The sequence below is a fragment of the Thermobia domestica genome, chromosome 15, assembly GCF_964235325.1.
Source record: "Thermobia domestica chromosome 15, izTheDome1.hap1.1, whole genome shotgun sequence".
NCBI classification, from domain to species: domain Eukaryota; kingdom Metazoa; phylum Arthropoda; class Insecta; order Zygentoma; family Lepismatidae; genus Thermobia; species Thermobia domestica.
In genome coordinates, this window is record NC_137468.1 from 141360724 (window position 1) to 141380467 (window position 19744).

Below are 19744 nucleotides of genomic sequence, written 5' to 3' on the forward strand. Positions count from 1 at the left end.
CTGGATTTTCCGAAGACGGACTAGCTACGAAGAGTCCTTTGCTTTCAATAATATTAAATATCTAAAAAAATAACTACTAAACTAAAATATGCAAAACTTTTCGTTGTTGATACATCATCGTATATAACAATAACTCTCAGAGTATTTGGTTGGTTGGTTGGATTGGGATATAGTGTCCCCTTCAGCACCGAGGCTACATGAGACGTGGAACTACAGCTAAACGTCATATCCGGACTACAAGAGCTCCAACTGGGAATCCAACATGGGTCTCCCCCACCGAAGATCCGTACGCTAACCATATAGCACTGACAGTATTTGTTACAAAAATTAAATAGTAGATATAGAATTAACCTCAATAGACGAATATAAGGATTTTTTAATTATCTGCATATTGATATTTAAAAGGGAAAATAATACTTTGCGACCAAAGTTTGCCAGAAGCTATTTTCGGTAAAGAATATTTAAATACACAATAAGGAATTTGTACTTACATACTTGTAAATATATTAAATTTCATTTATTAACAGCGTATATAGGATATATGGGAACCAGTGGGCGAAGTGACAAGTAAAATTTAACATCAAAAAATAACATTAGATGTAAAAACCGGTTATAAATACACCTAAATAAGTTAAAAAAATAGTCGTAAGCATTTCAATTAAGTTTGAAAAATGTTCAACTGAACGGAATCAGAGACAAATAAGACTAAATAATACTTTGGAGAAATAATGATAAGCACTCCACATTTTAGTAAATAAAAATCTGCCAAAAGATGTGGACCGGCATTTGAACCTAAATTACTTAAAAAATTAAAGCCTGTACGTTAACCACGAAGCTGCCAAATCACTAACGCTAACACCTGATTACCATAATTACCTAAATACGAATAGTTTCAACAGGCCCTCAAAACTCTTGATGTTGAATCCTCGATACTAGATCACCCAATATGGCTGGTGTTTCAACGTACTGAGTCGTATTCTATCCTTCCATATTCCGGAGTTCATTACATGGCGCGCTTGTAACGCAGTTTCATACTGCCTGGGGTTTACCTTCCAATGATATACACTTTTCAAATAACTTGTGAAATTAATTATATTTCCCGCCAGCATATCTCAAAGTCGAACAATTGGATTCCTCATTTGCTTCAGAAAGTTCATTAATTCTAAATATCCCCACCTCTACATTATCTTACTTATCCATCTAATATCAATGAATGCAACAAAGGAAAAATATTCACCGAAAAAAGAAACTATTTTTCCTTGTTTGGTTTTCGAACCACAGCCTCGCTGCTGAAAGGGACATTAAACTCCAAATCAACAACAACTTATGGCAGTATATACGCGCCTTAGCCCACTCGACCATTCAATCGATTGATGTCAACACTACGTGCATGTGTTCAATAAAGGAATCCGCCCCCGATTTCTGCCTAGCTAAGGACAGTTTATCGCCCATAAAAAAATTCCCACGGCACATTCCTCAAATTTCAGATCTTTCCCATACTCAACTCATTATAAGGTATCTTTATGCGGAGTTTCACATCTCTCTCTCATTGGGAAGTACTCGATCCCTATGATGAGTGAGTCAGTCAGTCAGTGAATCAGTGAACTTAAAAACTGCATATTTTAGGGATCCAGTACTGGGATATGATTGAAGCTAGGAATGTGAAATTCGGCATATGAACACATCTCTCGAATTTTTTTTTTTTTTTTTTTTTTTTTTTTTTTTTTTTAAACGCAGCTTCGAAATTGTCGATTTTGACCAAAACTCTTGTTCGTGTTCCGGCAGTGCAGGCCAGCTTTCCTTCCAGATGAATTTTCTTAGCGGATCTTGGTTGCCATGCACTGCCGTGCATGTTTATATCTGTGTGGGCTGTGGTTTAAAAGTGTTTAGTTTTGTTTAGTTAAATACCAAGGAAGAATATCCGCTGAAATTATGCAAAAAGCACGGATAATTGAATGTAAGAACGCGATGCTGAAAGTAAGGAAAATTAAGCGATATTTTCAAATGTAATGCAAGAATCAATGGTGTGAAATGTCATGAGGAAAAAGCAGTAACGAAGGGAACATTTTTCGAGTGTGCTCGATTGTCAGTGGAAAAGAAGCTATATTTTATTCCATAAGGAAGACACGATGAAATGAAATACTACGTGAAAGGAGTGCACAAAGTGATTATAGAAATATCGCACAGCTGTGCCAGACGCAAGGTATGCATTTCTATGGCATATTAGGTGTTTCTTCATTATCCTCGTTTATGCGTATACTCATCGTCGCTGACGCGTCTGTTCCATATGGACGCATTCCTCCCTACCAGTCGTGTCTTTACTCAGTTAGATAGCATTCGTACCGTTTAGTGACCACCTAGCACAAATTGGTTCATATTTTATACTTTTTCTTAAAATTATTCTGCATCCAATAATGTAATACCTACCTTAAGAAGCATGTTCTACAGATGTAAAAGTGAATTTCGTGCTAACAGAGGTTATTTCATGAATTTAAGTGTGCCTCCCTTAGGATAGTACTGTGAACGAAATATAACGTAACCTTATCTATCTACCATAAGTGGCGGCATTACTGCAATATGGCCAGACCACATGAAAAGAAAAGACAAGTAAATGTTAGCTTCTCCCCCAAAATACTAGGTTGTGATCTTAGGTCACTTGGTAGTGACTGCTGTTCGAAAAACAGTGTGAATGTATGACATAAAAAAACTAGTGCATAAATACAAACCATCTTGTGCTAGGTGCCCACTAAGCAGCACGAATACTATCTAACCGGGTCAGATAGGAGTGCAGCAGGGAGGGCCGAGCATCAGCGACGGGATATGTCCGCAGGGAGCATATAAACGATAGTGGAAAAACACATTTTATGTATTAAAATGCACGGCTTATGTGTTGCACAGCTTTGGGGGAGATACTAAATGCCATCCAAATAAGTACTAAAATGTACTAAATTCGATTAGATTAGATTAGGTTTGGTTAGACGGTCCGTTTCTTTTCTGCAGTTTCAATTCGTTTCTACATTTACGACAAACTGTCGCCTGACCATATGCTGTCACACAATTTCAACAACTGACACTGCTTAGAATAGAATAGAATATTTTTATTGTCGTTAAGTTTGTATACAGACAATACACAACGTCAAATGCAGTTTTACAACTATGTTTTTTAATCCCTATTTCAATATACTCTTATCTTCTTCAAATTCCTTAATATTATAATATGGTACAGTAATTAACCAACCATACAGTTTGCTTTTAAAATGAGTGAGCGGTAACTTTTGGATGTCTATTGGTACCCTATTCATAAATTTTGTACCCTGTATTGCATAGCCATTTTTAATTTTTGTTAGCCTGCTGTATGATACATCAACTTGTTTAGCATATCTTGTGTTGTATGAATGAATATCCTGTCTACGTTTAACATCTGACATGTTTTGTTTTACATAAACTTTATATATATATACAAATTTACAACAGTCATAATTTTCAACTTACAAAATAATGGTTTACAGTGTTCCCTGTATGATGCCCCACTGATTATTCTGATGACCTTTTTTTGTAGCAACAGAACCTCATTTATATAGTTACTACTCCCCCAAAACAATATTACATATTCTAAGGTACTCTGAAAAAAGGCAAAATAGGCTGATCTTATATAGTTTTTCGGTACAATATCTCTTAAATTTCGTATTAAACTTATTGTTCTTGAAAGTTTTACACATACATATTCTACAAGTGCCTTCCATGTTAACTGCCTGTCGAGAATAATGCCAAGAAATTTCACATTATTTGACATTTCCGGACATTCATTTAATGAAAATACTTGCTGGGTAGTCTTATCTTCATTGAGAAGAAATCCGTTTGCCTTGAACCATTCCTTAGTTTCTATAAAAGTTTTCTCATTCATTTGCATTAGATCTATAGAGTTAATACTAGTGTTTAGAAAGGTTGTGTCATCAGCATAGAGAAAGGATTTAGCTGAGATATTTAGTGGTAGATCATTTATCATTAATATAAACAATAGCGGCCCCAGTACAGAACCTTGGGGAACCCCATGTTTTATTTGAATACTATCAGATTTCATTCCATTAACACTAACAATCTGAGCACGACCTTCTAGGTATGTTTTAAAAAAGTTCAGACTCTTACCTTGAAAACTATAGCATTCCAATTTTCTTAACAATGTATAATGTTCTACACAGTCAAAAGCCTTACTTAGATCACAAAAGATAGCCAATGCAAAACCCTTGTTCTCAAATACTTCATGAATACATTTCACTAGATTGTCAATGGCATCTATCGTTGAGCTACCGCTTCTGAACCCAAACTGTGAATTATTAAGCATTGTGTGTTCATTTAGATAATGATATGCCTGTTCCTTCGCCACCGTTTCAATAATTTAACCCGATAAAACTCAAACACGATATGTGACAATCTTGTCATTTACGCACCATTTCAACCAGGGTGGATTGATTTAAATCAGTCTGATTTAAATCACTTGAATTTTTTTAAAATAAAAATCGTTGATTTAAATCGAATTCCGAAATAAATTAATTTAAAGTGGAAATAAGTAAAATCCCGTTTCTGTTCTGTTATTTCGATTATGGAAGTTAATAACCACAATACAATGAGACTCAAATGTACAGTATAGTATGAAAACAAGTATCATGCAAAGGATGATTAGGGAAAATCCCGTTTTGAACAGGTAACGGAGCAGTCCTGCTTTCTTCTTTTCGTAACATTGGGTTTGGGTTTTAAAATCGTTAACTATTCCAACGGGGAAATTACCATCGATATTTAAGACAAAAATTCTTTTTTTATGCGTGTCTGTTTGTTTGTTCCCAGATAATAGGGCGTATTTAGAGGGGTCCTATCCCGTCTCCATATATATATATATATATATATTTGTTCATTTTATAACTTTAGGCGAAATTTACGCATTTCATGCTGCAAGCTAGTTCTGTGTTTTTTAAAATAGGCCCCTGCCAAATATCAGTAACTTTTGTGAAAAAAGTGTCATTTTGATAAACGTTGCTGTACTTTTTCCTTAATGCTTAACCTTTTAAATTATATCACCTGGGATAGGGCAGAATCTTCATTATTCGATTAAAAAAGTACCAATAAGGCTTTTTACTTCGTTTTCTTCAAGACTGGAGGCATTTTAGAACATGTTACATATGCTTTCACGCCTTTCTGCGTTGAGGCATAGTGTGTGATGACGTCATAAATTTAAAAAGATATTATTTGTTATGCGTATTATTATTATTCTCTGGCGGGTTATATTTTGCATTCAGAAGACTGAAATTTTGCACACTCTTTCAGTACACCCCTTCATAATTTTCAGATCTTTGCGTGGAAACGGCGGTGTCCAGAGTGACAAAAATGTTTTTAAAAAAGGATATTTTTAACAAAAAAATAGCTTTTTTGTGATTTTCCCGCCTCAGGTGGAGACATATGAATGGTACCGTTTGAAAGGCTGTTCTATTCTGAAGAAAATGATGTACGTACTATGCTCCTATGATAAATAGGGATGCCTCAGAAAACTTATCTGAGATCCTGTTTAATACAGGAATCTGGGGAATATTTTTCGCGGGCTTACTTTTGCACTCACAAGATCGAAATTTTGCACATTTACTCAGTGCACCCCTCGGTAATTTTCAGATTTGTCAGATCTCTGCCTTAAAACGGGCGAAGGGTCCACAGAGGTAAAAATCTTTTTAAAAAGATACTTTTAACAGAAAATTCCTTTTATCGTGATTTACCCACCCCAGATACATGATGGAGACATTTGAAGGGCACCGTTTGAAAATTTGTTTTATTCTGAAGAGAATAATGCACAAATCATGATCCTAGAATAAATAGGGATGTTTGAGGAAATTTTTATATTACATCGGGTCATCTGCCGCATTGTCGGAATGTTCTTAGCTCATTATTAAACAGTTTCCTCACCCTCACCCTTACTACTCAAGATAGAAGCTTGAAATTTTGTACATCCCTTAGTATTTCCCAGTTGATTTTGAGATATGTGCGTTGACACAGGGGTAACCAGAGGGGATCAAAATTTTAAAAAATGCCGATTACTCTCAAAATTTCCCGCTTCAGGGACATGATAGGGAAATGTGAATGTTACCGTTTCAAAAGCTGTTCTATTCTAAAAGGAGTGATGTATGTACCATGATCCTAAGATAAATAGGGATGATGCTGTACCTGCTTGAATGAAAGTCTATAATCAACCTTTAAAAAGAGCCATAATTTAAAAGGGTTAAGAAACATTGTTTGGGACAGATATAGGTTAACGATTGTTGATAATTCAAAATTCAACCCCAATACTATTACTTAAATGGCATAAGTAGCATTTAATACTAATGCCTAATGCTTTTTCTTCAGTTTGCGACTTGTATTATACGAGGAGAGAGATTTGATTTAAATCAGAAAATCAACAAAAATGACTTAAAAAAAAAAAAAAAAAATCATGATTTTTTCCCACCCTGATTTCAACACTGCCTTTCCCATAAACCATAAAAATGTACCTCCGCCAAATAGTCCCTTCCGCCTCTACATATAATGCCGCTTTATCAGAAACAACTAACAACAACAAGTACTTCCTTAACTTCAATTACTCCCCTCACCTGACTTTCACTCAGTCTTCCTTACAAACCAAAACAAGTTCTCCAATTCGTCTGGTAAATTTTCTAAAATTGGACCGGCGATACAGCAGTTAACCCAAAGTGGCAATGCCTCCATTTGGCGGTCTTTAATTTTTGACCAGCTATTTCTGTTCATTAGCTGGTGGGGCTTAACGGAATAAATGCCGTTGTTTATAGACATATGTACGGTACACTTTACGCCGTCCTTAAGTTAATCTGTGTCAATCTATCTGTAGATGCGTGTTCTAAATGGGCTCACTCGAGCAGATGGTTGTACCAAATAGAACATTTAAGGTAAAACACAATGTGAAACATTTTTCGTGAAGGCATGAGTGTGTGAATAAAAGTGATTACTATCAGTGCACAGCATATTGAAATGAATTTTGAGTAATAATGAAAGTATTGTATGTGTAAGTGTATCCTTCCACTACTCTCGTTTATGCGTATACCTCTAGTCGCTAACGCGTTTGCTCCGTACGGAACCACCCCCTCGAAGCCGCTCGGGCCCCTTGCTACACTCCTGCTCTGACTCGATTAGATGGTATTTGTGATTTTTAGTTGCCACGTAGTACAAACTGGTTCGTATTTTATGCACTGTACTGGTTTGTTGGTCCGCATATTTTCAACGTATACCATGATTACTATAAATTACATTTTGGCGTTACTCGAAGAAACTTACTCGATTAGATGGTATTTGTGATTTTTAGTTGCCACGTAGTACAAACTGGTTCGTATTTTATGCACTGTACTGGTTTGTTGGTCCGCATATTTTCAACGTATACCATGATTACTATAAATTACATTTTGGCATTACTCGAAGAAACACTTCTACCAAATTCTGACACATACCTTACATTTTCAACATTGTATCTCTTTTAGCAGAGCACGTACAAAATGAGGAGCTCCATTACTAGCAGACTGACTTCAGGAGGGTTCAGTATAGCTAAATATAGTATGGACGTATGCCATAAGAACTATAGTCCATAAAATATGAACCAACTTGCGCTACGTGGCCACTAAAAAACACGAATGCTATCTAAGTAATAGCATAACCACAGCAGGTGGCACGAGCAGTAGCAAGGAGGTGCGTCCATAGGCAGCAGATGCATCAGTGACGGGGTATGCGTATAAACAGGATGGTGGAAGAGCACACTTACGCATACAATACTTCCACTCCACATGAACTCCCACCGGAATACAACTTAACAGATTAGCTACTGCGTGAATAAGAAATTAAGTGATGAGGAGCTACTCTCATGGAAGACTAGTAGTCATTACACATTATGCTACTAGGTTATCATAAAATAAGTATCGCTGTTCAGAGAACTCTGGAGACGTAACCACTCGACAGAATGCAACCAAACTTGGTAGGAACATATTTGGGAACGTGCAGAAGCGATTGGTTTAGGAAAACAAAATTAGTTCCAATTTACGCCACCAGACATAATTGTGGTGCTGTACAACGCCATGTAAGTGCAAAACGACACACTGCTGATGCTAAATGATAAGAAAGGCTGTAATTACCTCTCTAGGTGCTTACCACGCCTGTACATGTTTCAGTGATACGGACTTGAGTGCCACTATGTGCCCGAAGTGAATTGATGGTGATTCGATGTTTGCTTCCTTTTTCTTCCCACACTCTTTGCCTTAACGGGTCTCGAATTCGATTTCTCGATTTCTGATGAAGACACGTGAGTCGGATCCCATGTTAACCTCTAGGTCCCTTTCTTAGAACGTCATAATTATCTTATACGGTAATAGTCACCATGCGTCTTCCTTGCCCAGGGCCTTCACGTGAAAGACCTGCCTATGGGCAGAAACCCACATCATCATCATCATCATCGCACACAACATATCACTATACCACGGAGTTATTAATAGGAGTACAAATCAATGATAGGCGTCACACTGGGAGCATATTATGACCTTTCTTTCATTGAATATCAATACTATCCTTTGTCTTCCATACCACATTCACCGTACTTAACACTGAACAGAAACACAATAACTTCTGGACGCGAGATTTGACACTAATCCTCCCCTGGAATTCTAGAGGGAGCTTGCATTTTATGAGCACAAGAAAGACTAACATTTAACTTTGCTTAAGTAAGATACCCAAGAATTTTAAAGGGACGCTTCAGCTCAAAAGCCCCCTCCCTCATAAATCCGACACGGACCACGGAGTTCTAATAGCGTTGGTATTCAATGCCATGAGACCCACAGAAGAGGTAATTACAGTCTTTCTTATCATTTACCATCACTAGTGTCGTCTTTCTTCGATGCTACTTACTTGGTGTTGTACAGCGCCACAATTACCCCTGGTGGCGAAAATTGGAACTAATTTTATTTTCTACACCAATCTCTTCTGCATGTTCCCAAATGCACCCCTACCAAGTTTGGTTGCATTCTCTCAAGTGGTTATGTCTCCAGAGTTCTCTGAACAGCGATACTTATTTTATGATAACCTGGTACTTATACCTCAATACTTTCGTTAAAAGATTGACGCCTGCACGAAAATGTAGCAAGCCGCTAATGAATCGGTACTGGTGTAGTTTTAGCGCACCACATTAAGAAAGATCTACAGGTAAAATTTAATACTTTGTATGAAAAGATATATTTGTAAGGAACACATTTCTGCAGGCGACAGAAAGATTTACAAGTGCAGGATTACTGGTGTAAAATCATTACAAGTGCTTTACGATGAATAAGATAAGTGAGTGCATATGAAAGATGACTATTAGATATAATTTTCCACAGGGGGTGTATTTCTGCACAGTGTACAGAAGATGTATTTCATGTTTACAAGTGGAGTGTTACTAGTATGAAGGCATGACAAGTGCTACTGAAACTTGTATGTTTGCCAAAAAGCACTTCATTTCACCATTCTGTTACGCGTATACCCAGCATCACCGACGCACCTGTTCCGTTCCGATGCATCTCTGTGTTTCCGCGCGGGTCCATCAGTTTCAACCTGTTCTGACTCGGTTAGATACCATTCGTGCTTTTTAGTGTCCACTTAGCACAGGATGGTTTATGTTTTAACACTGTAGTTCTTACGCCATACATCTGGACGCTGTATTCATAAGCAAATCAGAAAAGAATTGTAATTTTTCAACAATTATTTCAGGGTCGCCCCCATGAATTTTATCTTTGCCAAGTGAGATACTTTCATGTCGTCCAGCGCAAAACTTTTAGGACAATAAGAAGAAAATTAGTGGGCTTGTGCATAGCCCGCTACCCCGGGTTGTCACCGGAACTGAAACAGTAACTACTACTACTACTACTACTGCTGGTGCTGCTACTGCTACTACTACTATTACTTATATCGAAAACAGAACCCAACCAATCCCTGCAGGGCTTCTAACCCGTTCCCGCTACTACTATTACTAAAAGCTTCCTTACCACAAGATGTACATCTTAAATCTTTATAACATGCGATTCCGATTCATTATGAACAAATATGAAACGTTAGAATCACTATGATTCGTAATCATCACTGGGGGGCGCGATGGCTGTCGTAGAGCGTTCACCTCCAGTGCTTGGGGTCCCCGGTTCGATCCCAGCTCGCGCCGTGTGGACTTTGTGGTGGACAAACACCGTGCTCGTGGGTTTTCTCGGGGTTCTCCCGTTTCCTCTCACTTTCTTCATTCCACCATTTCACTCATTTCTCATTATCACCGTCTTCTTCAGCCTAACTGTGGGACGTTAAACTTAAAGATTTCATTTCATTTTTTTCAATACCTCTCCTTAAGGCAAGTCTTTACTTCAGGCAAGGCAGTGACAATAAACAATTCATCTGAACCATTTCCCGCAATTATAGTTACGGTTCCCAAGAAAGGAAGACATGAAACAACGTGCCCTGCGGGGCTCTAACCCGCCTTCACTCGCTTACGCTCGTTTGGCAATACTACATACTCACAGGATATCACTGTCTTGCTCAAAGTAAAGAGTTACCACCTTATTACAGAGTCATTGTCTATTCAAATACCTTTTAAAAATTCTATTCACGATTTTTCACTACCAAGGTAATTCGGTAAAATGAATTTTTATATCTTACCTCTATACCAAGTTGCCTTTTTAAAAAGTAATGATCAACACAGTTTCAAACTTGTCCGAGTTTCATCATGTCTAAGTGCAGAAAATAATATTAAAAAATATAGTACAGCAACTGTGTTCTAGCGGTGCAGAAGTGCTGATTAAACGACCTTCAAGGAAATCTTCGGTCTAACACTTTTATCTTTTTATTTACGCAATTTTTTTTTTACCAGTCATTCTTCATCCGTAATTTAACGGTAGTGTTGCAAACCTCTTTACAAACACGGCACCAAGATAATATAACTTTATAATAGTTTTATATTAGCTATGTAAGTGCACATATCTTTCGTACCATATGACCTCTATCCAATATTCTATACGGCTCTTAAAGTGAAGTAATGGGACAACTTTATAAAGTTAAAATATTTTTACGAGTGAGACGGTGTTTCTAAAGAGATTGATTAAAATTTTTCTTTATGTAAGATCACGAGGAGCCGAACTGTGTGATCTAAATAATCGGTGTCCTGCTGTACTTTTTTTCTTTCTTCATTTTCGGTAGTGTTGCCAACACTCAACGAGAAAAGGCGGCTAATTTGAATACCTAAATCTGGCCAGAAATAGCAAAAATAAAAAAAAAAAAAGCAAACTTCCGTGATAAGACAAAGCTAAGTAAATTTGGTTTCTATAACATAAATTTAAAAGCAAAACTTTCCTAACAGAAATAAATATCATCTTCTTCAGGTTAAAGCGAAGTCTCTTTTGTTCAACTAATTGCAAAGATGTGACTAAATTGAGTTGAGTTGATTTTAGTTTAGCGTCCTTTCCAGCAGCGAGGCTATATGAAACTTGGACCTACTGATGAACGTGGAATACGCCTGCCGGGAATCGAACCCGGGTCTCCCACGCCAAAGGCGCGTATGCCATCTGCTTAGCCATGAGGGAACTCTAGCTGTGACTAAAAATTCGTAAGGAAAATAAATAACCCTTTTATATATATAACTAACTAACTAACTAACTCTATGGCCTATGGAACCCGGAGGTTCAATGCCGCGTTCACAAAAGCTCTCCACTGACTTCTATCCTTAGCTAACTGCATCCAGTTTCTACTTTGTATTCCTATCTCTGCGAGATCCATCTTAATATTATCCTCCCATCTGCGCCTAGGTCTTCCTAATGGTCGTTTTCCTATGGGTCTTCCAGTCAAGACTTTGAAAGCGTTTCTACTTTCTTCCATTCTAGCTACATGGCCTGCCCACCTAAGCCTCCTAGACTTGACGACCCTAACAATGTTGGGTAAACCGTATAAACTATGTAGTTCCTCGTTATGAAGTTTCCGCCATTCCCCATTCTCGTTCCTCTTGGGTCCGAATATTCTTCTCAGGATCTTGTTCTCAAATACTTTCAGTCTATGTTCTTCCCTCAGAGTAAGTGACCATGTTTCGCAACCATACAGAACAACAGGCATGATTATCGTTTTATATATTTTAAGCTTCAAATTCTTCGACAGAATTCGCGACGACAAGAGATTTTGAATCGAATAGTAACACGAATTCCCTGCTTTTAGTCGGCATTTAATTTCTTCGTGAATATGATTTTCGTCTGTTAATATTGATCCTAAATATTTGAAAGTATCCACTTTATCAAAAGTATTATTTAATATTTTAACGCCTCCACAATTTGCAGTATTCCGGTCCCGACGCACTTCCATGTATTTAGTTTTCTCTGCATTTACTTCTAAACCCATGTCCCTGCAAGCATTTAATAAGATCTCTGCATTTATTTCTACTGTTCTCCTATCATCCCCTATTAAATTTACATCATCAGCATATGCCATCACCTGATGAATGCCGTTCAACTCTAGGCCCTGGTTGCTATCTTTGATTTTCCTTATAGCGTATTCCAGCACAAAGTTAAATAATAATGACGACAACGCATCTCCTTGTTTCAGGCCATTTTCGACGTGAAAGCTCGTGGACAAAAATTTTCCTACCCGGACTTTACTTTGGGATTCACTTAAGCATAACTTAATTAATCCAATTAGCTTTCTCGGTATTCCAAGTTCTGTAAGAACGTTGTACAATGTTTCTCTCCTAACCGAATCGTAAGCCTTTCTAAAATCAATAAATAGTTGATGTACCGGCGTATTGTATTCCCACTTTTTTTCGAGTATTTGGCGAATGGTAAATATTTGGTCAATAGTTGATCGATTTCGTCTAAATCCGCACTGATAATCTCCAATAATTTCATCTGCGTATGGGGTCAGTCTTGCTAATAGAATATTTGAAAGGATTTTATAGGATGTTGACAGAAGAGAAATGCCTCGATAATTATTACAGTCAGTTTTGTCGCCTTTCTTGTGAATTGGAACAATGATTGATTCTTTCCATTCGTGTGGCAATTCTTCCTTGTTCCAGATAAGGAGAATGAGTTTGTGTATCTTGTTCCACAATTTTTCGCCTCCAGCTAAAATTAACTCAGCCGGAATTTCATCCACACCCGGAGATTTGTGTTTCTTTAATTTCTTTATAGCGGCTTCTACTTCTATTCGATTGGGTTCTGGAATATACGGTTCTGCGGTGTGTATCTCCTTTTCTCCACGCGCATTAGTTTTTGGCTGCGTGTTCAGCAAATCGTCAAAGAAATCTTTCCATCTATTTAAGAGGCTATCCGTATCGGTGAGAACTGTTCCGTCAGCTTTCTTTAATATATAAGCACGAGGTTGATAGCCTTTCTTAAATTCGTTAATCCCCTTATACATGTCCCGAATATTTTTATTTTTACTATTATCTTCAAGTTCCTTAATTTTAGCTTTCAAAAAATCGCGTTTCTTTGTTCTAAAAGTTTTGGAAGTTTCCCGCCTGATATCTGCGAAATTTTGTGTAGTTATTTCATTCGGATTTTGTAGCCACCGCAATTTTGCCTGTTTTCTCTTCTCTGCTAGTTTAATGCATTCTTGGTCGAACCATGGTTTGTTTCTACGTATTTCCGCGTGTCCCAATTTTTCTACTGCTGAACTTTTAATGCTATCTCTAATTTCAATCCAAGTATCCTCAACACTAGTGCACTCCGAGTCTTCTAAAACCGAGAATCTATTCGAAACTTCAATCTGGTATTCCTTTCTTACATGGCTCGCTTCTAATTTCTTTAAATTAAATCTCTCCGTTTTCGGACATTGAATATTACCTTTATTGAACGATAACCTCTCCCGTATTATCGCTACTACCAGGTAGTGATCAGTGTCACAATCAGCCCCTCTAAACGACCGGACGTCAATTATGCTAGATTGCCTTCTTCTATCTACTAAAACGTGATCAATTTGATTATGTGTTCTTCCGTCTGGTGATGTCCAAGTGTATTTATGAACGTCGCGATGTGGGAATTTTGTACTTTTTACGATTAGGTTTTTGGATGTTGCAAAGTTCACGAGTCTAACACCGTTGTCATTACTTTCCTTATGCAAACTTTCGTTCCCTATGATCGGTTTGAAAATATCCTCTCGTCCTACCTTCGCATTGAAATCCCCTAATAGAATCTTCATATGGTATCGCGGGAGTTGGTCAAATATCCGTTCCACTTCTTCGTAAAAACTATCTTTTATATCGTCACCCTTATCTTCAGTTGGAGCATGTACATTTAAAACAATAATATCACACCACCGTCCCTTGAGAGTAATAAAAGAAAGTCTGTCAGTAACAAATTCAACCCGTTTAATTGCTGGTAATATTCGTTTGTGAACGAAAAACCCTGTTCCTAACTGGTGATTTTTATTTCCTTCCCCGTAAAAGAACGTAAAATTTCCGGAATTCTCAGACCCATTTCCTTCCCATCTAACTTCCTGAACTCCTACTAGGTCCATCCTGTATTTCTCTAACTCACTCGTAACAGATTTTAACGCGCCTGCCCTATAAAGACTTCTAATATTCCATGTTCCAAATCTCATGTCCATTTTCTTTTGCTGAGGTCGTGCCAAGTTATCAGTCCTTGTCCGAGGCTTTTGTGAATGTTTCTGAACAAGTACCTTTTTTTTTACAGGATGAGGGTGTTAGCCTTACCCAAACCCCCAAGCTGGAGGACCACTCCTAATCGTCTGTCCGCGACTGCTTATTCAGTATATTCGCAGCTAACCTCTATATCTAGAGGCCTTCTCCTCGATCCGCAACCTGAGGACGCGCCATGCCGTGGTGACAGGAACCCACGTTACACGGCTTTTATATATATATATATATATATATATATATATATATATATATATATATATATAGTATATGGTGTAACATTAATGCATGTTCAAAAGTGACGAGGTGATTGCGGACATCCAAATAAATAAAAATGTTCCTTTAAACATTGGTCCGATGCCGCTTCATTTCCGGGATACAGGGTGTTCAAATGTCGAGTCTCTCCAATGGCTCACTATGGAAAAGTGAATGGAAATGTTCAATATTACAGGAATAATACAATCAAGTGGAATTATGCCTGTGCAAATACATTTACACTAACATGAAGAATGAAACTAATCAACATTTGAGGTTATTGTTTGTCAGTGTTGTTTGATTTTCTTTAACGAGTTCTCCTTTTCTAAACTAAAATTTACACGTCTTCTCTGAAGATTTTTCTCAGTGTCTACTAGTAACTTACAGGTTTCGAACTCATCTACTGTGTAATCACGATATGGGGAGAGATCACTAGAGGGCAATTCTAGTAGTGGGGCTTAGATACTACCACAGAGGATGAATCAATCTTCAGAAGTAAATCAAAATGTGACTAAACTCAAAAAAATGGCAAAAAGCAAGAAGACATACGACTAGAAAAGCCACTAGTGGCTTTTTCGAAAATTTTCCAAAAAACAACTGAAATGAAATAAATGCATTATTGATTTTGTTCAAGTTACTAATGATTATAATAATAGAAATAAATGAGTAGCAGCAGGCCCGGACTGGCCATGCTGGCTGCCTGTAACTCCCCAGGGGCCCTCGAGCCCGGGGGGCTGAAAAGTAAGGAAAAAACGAATAACGCCAAATGCTGAACAGAAATAAAGTGGTATTTTATTTTATTTTATTTTTTAACGAAAAACATCAATTTTAAGTTCTTGAAACCATTTGCTTGAATTTAGATACTTAAAATTTTCAGAATTACATTGTGTGAAAATGAATATTCTACAAGGGTCTTCAGGGCTATCTGAAAATTACAATCCTAATATAATTTACATTGAGGGGGACGGGTAAGACCGTTCCCATATTATATATATAAGCGATGTTCAAAATATTTATGAAGTTGAAAAACAATGCTGTGAAGGATCAGGGGAGCAGAATTGTCTTCAGTGGCGTAATTAGCGGCCTATCGGGCTGGGCTCAAGCTTCTCCCGAAATAAATTTGTTAGTTTTTCGCATTCCACAACAATAATCCTTCTTACCAATTCTAAGAATGTCATTGACTTTCCATTTTCTTATGCTGTTTGTTCAGAAATAATAATGTATTTGTCAAATTTCATTCCATGTAAGAACTGCATCCTTTTATTCTTTTTTTCGTCCTTTCTACTTTCTTTTCTTTTTCTTGATGTTACTTTCTTTCATTTCGCTTATCATACTTTATCGACCGTTGTCAGTTGTGATTCAAGTCGGCCGTCATCAGGAACACCAACACAAAAAGAGAAGTTTATAAACGAAACTCGTGTTCCACACCATGACAGGACTTTGGTTATTTTAACAAAGGAAAAATTATATCGTTTAGTTATTTTTAAAAGGATAAATTAAAGAAAATCAAAACTGCAAAATAATTAGCCCGGGAAATTAGGAAGGCCAAGAGGATGCTTCCTTTTTCTTGTATGAATAGAATAAAGGGTAAGATTCACCCCTAATTTTCTGTATCATAATAATATAAGATTTATCGGTCTGCAATTCTTGCCATGTTGTATTCAACATCGGGAGGTGGGCAGATTTGAGGCTTATTCTAGAGAAGGGAGATGAAACTCATATTACAGTAGATAAATCTGCTTTCTGAGGTGAGCCTGTTGTAGAGTATATTATATATCAGGCTATGTAGATGAAGTAGTAGTACATATCAGTATTACAAATCACTGCCGTGAACACATTTTGAAATCTGAATACATGCATATTTACAATTGGTATGTTTCTAATTAGGCATCCACAAGGATCAACGTTAAAATTGTTTTATAATAATATAAATAATGACTTCCCCAAAACTATGAAGAAAGAATATCAATTATGTATGACGCAACAATACTCGTATTTAAGCAAAATGATGATAATCTCAATAACATTAAAGGAATCCTTACAGAAAACTGACGCATATTATATACTTTTTAGATAACAGATGTAACATTAAGATTATAGAGAAAAATGTTCCAGCAATTGAATTCTTTTCTTTGCTTATGGGGCGTTTACACTTGGTCGATTTAGTCGCACGGCTAAATCGACTCGTTGCATTTGCGACTAAATCGAAGCAACTAGGCCGAATCAGATCGATGGATGTGTTCAATTGTTTCAACCGAAATTGAATGCTGCTTGTCGACTCACTCTCCTCTGGTCGATTCGAAATCGACTGGCAATTTTAAAGATGTCCAAGCAAGCAGTAATTGGTACAATTTGCGGTGTTATAGCAGAAGAAAATAGAACGTTTTTCAATTCAGTTGCCAGTCGATTAGTCGCCTTCGATCAACAAGCGATTAAATTGAAGTCCCGTTTACACGGTCGATTAAGTTGAAAGTGACGTCAATTCAACTGAATCGAACGCAAATCGACTAAGTGTAAACGCCCCATTACGAAGCATCCTCTCTCAAAAGAAAAATTGAGACACGCTGAAATATGTAGGAACAAACCATGGTTCGAACTAGCAGAGAAGAAAAAACAGGCAAAATTACGTTTGCTACAAAATCCGAATGAAATAATTACACAAAATTTCATAGACATCAGGCGGGAAACTTCCAAAACTTTTAGAAAAAAGAAACGCGATTTTCTAAAAGGTAAAATTAAGGAACTTGAAGATAATAGTAAAAATAAAAACATTCGGGACATGTATAAAGGGATCAACAAATTTAAGAAAGGCTATCAACCTCGTGCTTATATTAAAAAAAGCTGACGGAACAGTTCTCACTGATACAGATAGCATTTTAAATAGATGGAAAGATTTCTTTGACGATTTGCTTAACACGCAGCCAAAAACTAATGTGCGTGGAGAAAGGGAGATACACACTGCAGAACCGTATATTGCAGAGACCAACCGAATATAAGTAGAAACCGCTATAAAGAAATTAAAGAAACACAAATCTCCGGGTGTAAACGAAATTTCGGCTGAGTTAATTTTACCTGAAGGCGAAAAATTGTGAAACAAGATACGCAAACTCATTCTCCTTATCTATAACAAGGAAGGATTGCCACAAGAGTGGAAAGAATCAATCATTGTTCCAATTTACAAGAAAGGCGACAAAACTGACTGTAATAATTATCGAGGCATCTCTCTTCTGTCAACTTCGTATAAAATCCTTTCAAACATTCTATTAGCAAGATTGACCCCATACGCAGATGAAATTATTGGAGATTATCAGTGCGAATTTAGACGAAATTGATCAACTATCGACCAAATATTTACCAAATACTCGAAAAGAAGTGGAAATATAGTAGCCCGGGACATCAACTATTTATTGATTTTAGAAAGGCTTACGACTCGGTTAGGAGAGAAATATTGTACAACGTTCGTACAAAATTTGGAATACCGAAAAAGCTAATTAGATTAATTAAAGCATATTTAAATCAATCCCAAAGTAAAGTCCGGGTAGGAAAATTTTTGGCCACGAGCTTTCACGTTGAGAATGGCCTGAAACAAGGAGATACGTTGTCGCCATTATTATTCAACTTTGTCCCGTAATACGTTATAAGGAAAATCAAAGATAGCAACCTGGGCGTAGAGTTGAACGGTGTTCACCAGGTTATGCGTACGTTGATGATGTAAATTTAATACGGGATGATATGAAGAACAATAGAAAGAAATGCAGAGATCTTATTAAACGCTTGCAGGGGATATGGGTTTAGAAGTAAATGCAGAGAAAACTAAATACATAGAAGTGCGTCTGGACCGTAACATGGCAAATTATGAACGCGTTAAAAATATTAAATAATACTTTTGATAAAGTGGATACTTTCAAAAATCTAGGATCAATATTAACAGACGAAAATCATATTCACGAAGAAATTAAATATCGACTGAAAACCGGGAATTCGTGTTATTATTCAGTTCAAAATCTCTTGTCGTCGCGAATTCTGTCGAGGAATTTGAAGCTTAAAATATATAAAACGATAATCATGCCTGTTGTTCTGTATAGTTTCGAAACATGGTAGCTTACTCTAAGGGAAGAACATAGACCGAAAGTATTTGAGAACAAGATCCTCAGGCGAATATTCGGTTCAAGGAGAACGGGAATGTGTAATGGCGAAAACTTCATAACGAGAAAGTACATAAATTATACGGCTTACCTAACATTGTTAGGGTCATCAAGTCTAGGAGGCTTAGGTGGGCAGGACATATAGCTAGGATGGAAGAAAGTATGAACGCTTTCAAAGTGTTAGCGGTAAGACCAATCGAAAAACGACCATTAGGAAGACGTAGGCGCAGATGGGAAGACGATATTAAGATGGATCTCGCAAAAATAGGAATGCAAAGTAGAAACTGGATCCAGTTGGCTAAGGATAGAAGTCAATGGAGAGCTTTTGTGAACGCGGCATTGAACCTCCGGGTTCCATAGGCCATAGAGTTAGTTAGCTTACGAAGCATGAGTAGATGCCTAGGCTGATACTACAAATAGATGAAATGCGCATTTACTGAAAAGATGGGTTCTACTGACATCTTCGTGTTCTAGGGCCTAGGGGAGAGGAGGAGATGAGATTTTACATCAGGTTACATCACACACAGTCGCACACCTTCATTTTCATTAAAAATGGAAAAACTAAGAGAAACCAATTTCATCTCACTTTCCTTTGTGGTAGTCGGACACAAATCATCACACATATCTGCAAAAAGCACTTTTCAAATCGGATTATTGAGAGAGCCTCCAG

At 37.1% G+C, this 19744-nt stretch overlaps 1 protein-coding gene across 2 annotated transcripts in view; it reads right to left on the bottom strand.

The window, feature by feature from the left end:
* LOC145671273 (putative serine hydrolase) overlaps positions 1-11225 on the bottom strand; it is a 35511-nt gene extending 24286 nt beyond the window's left edge. The window contains exon 1 of one of the 2 annotated variants that reach the window (XM_081740213.1): positions 11032-11225. The gene's annotated coding sequence lies outside the window, so the exon portion shown is untranslated. Of the gene's footprint in view, positions 1-10701 lie in introns of both variants that reach the window. The other variant, XM_081740212.1, reaches the window with a different exon arrangement.
* Positions 11226-19744: the final 8519 nt, after the last annotated feature.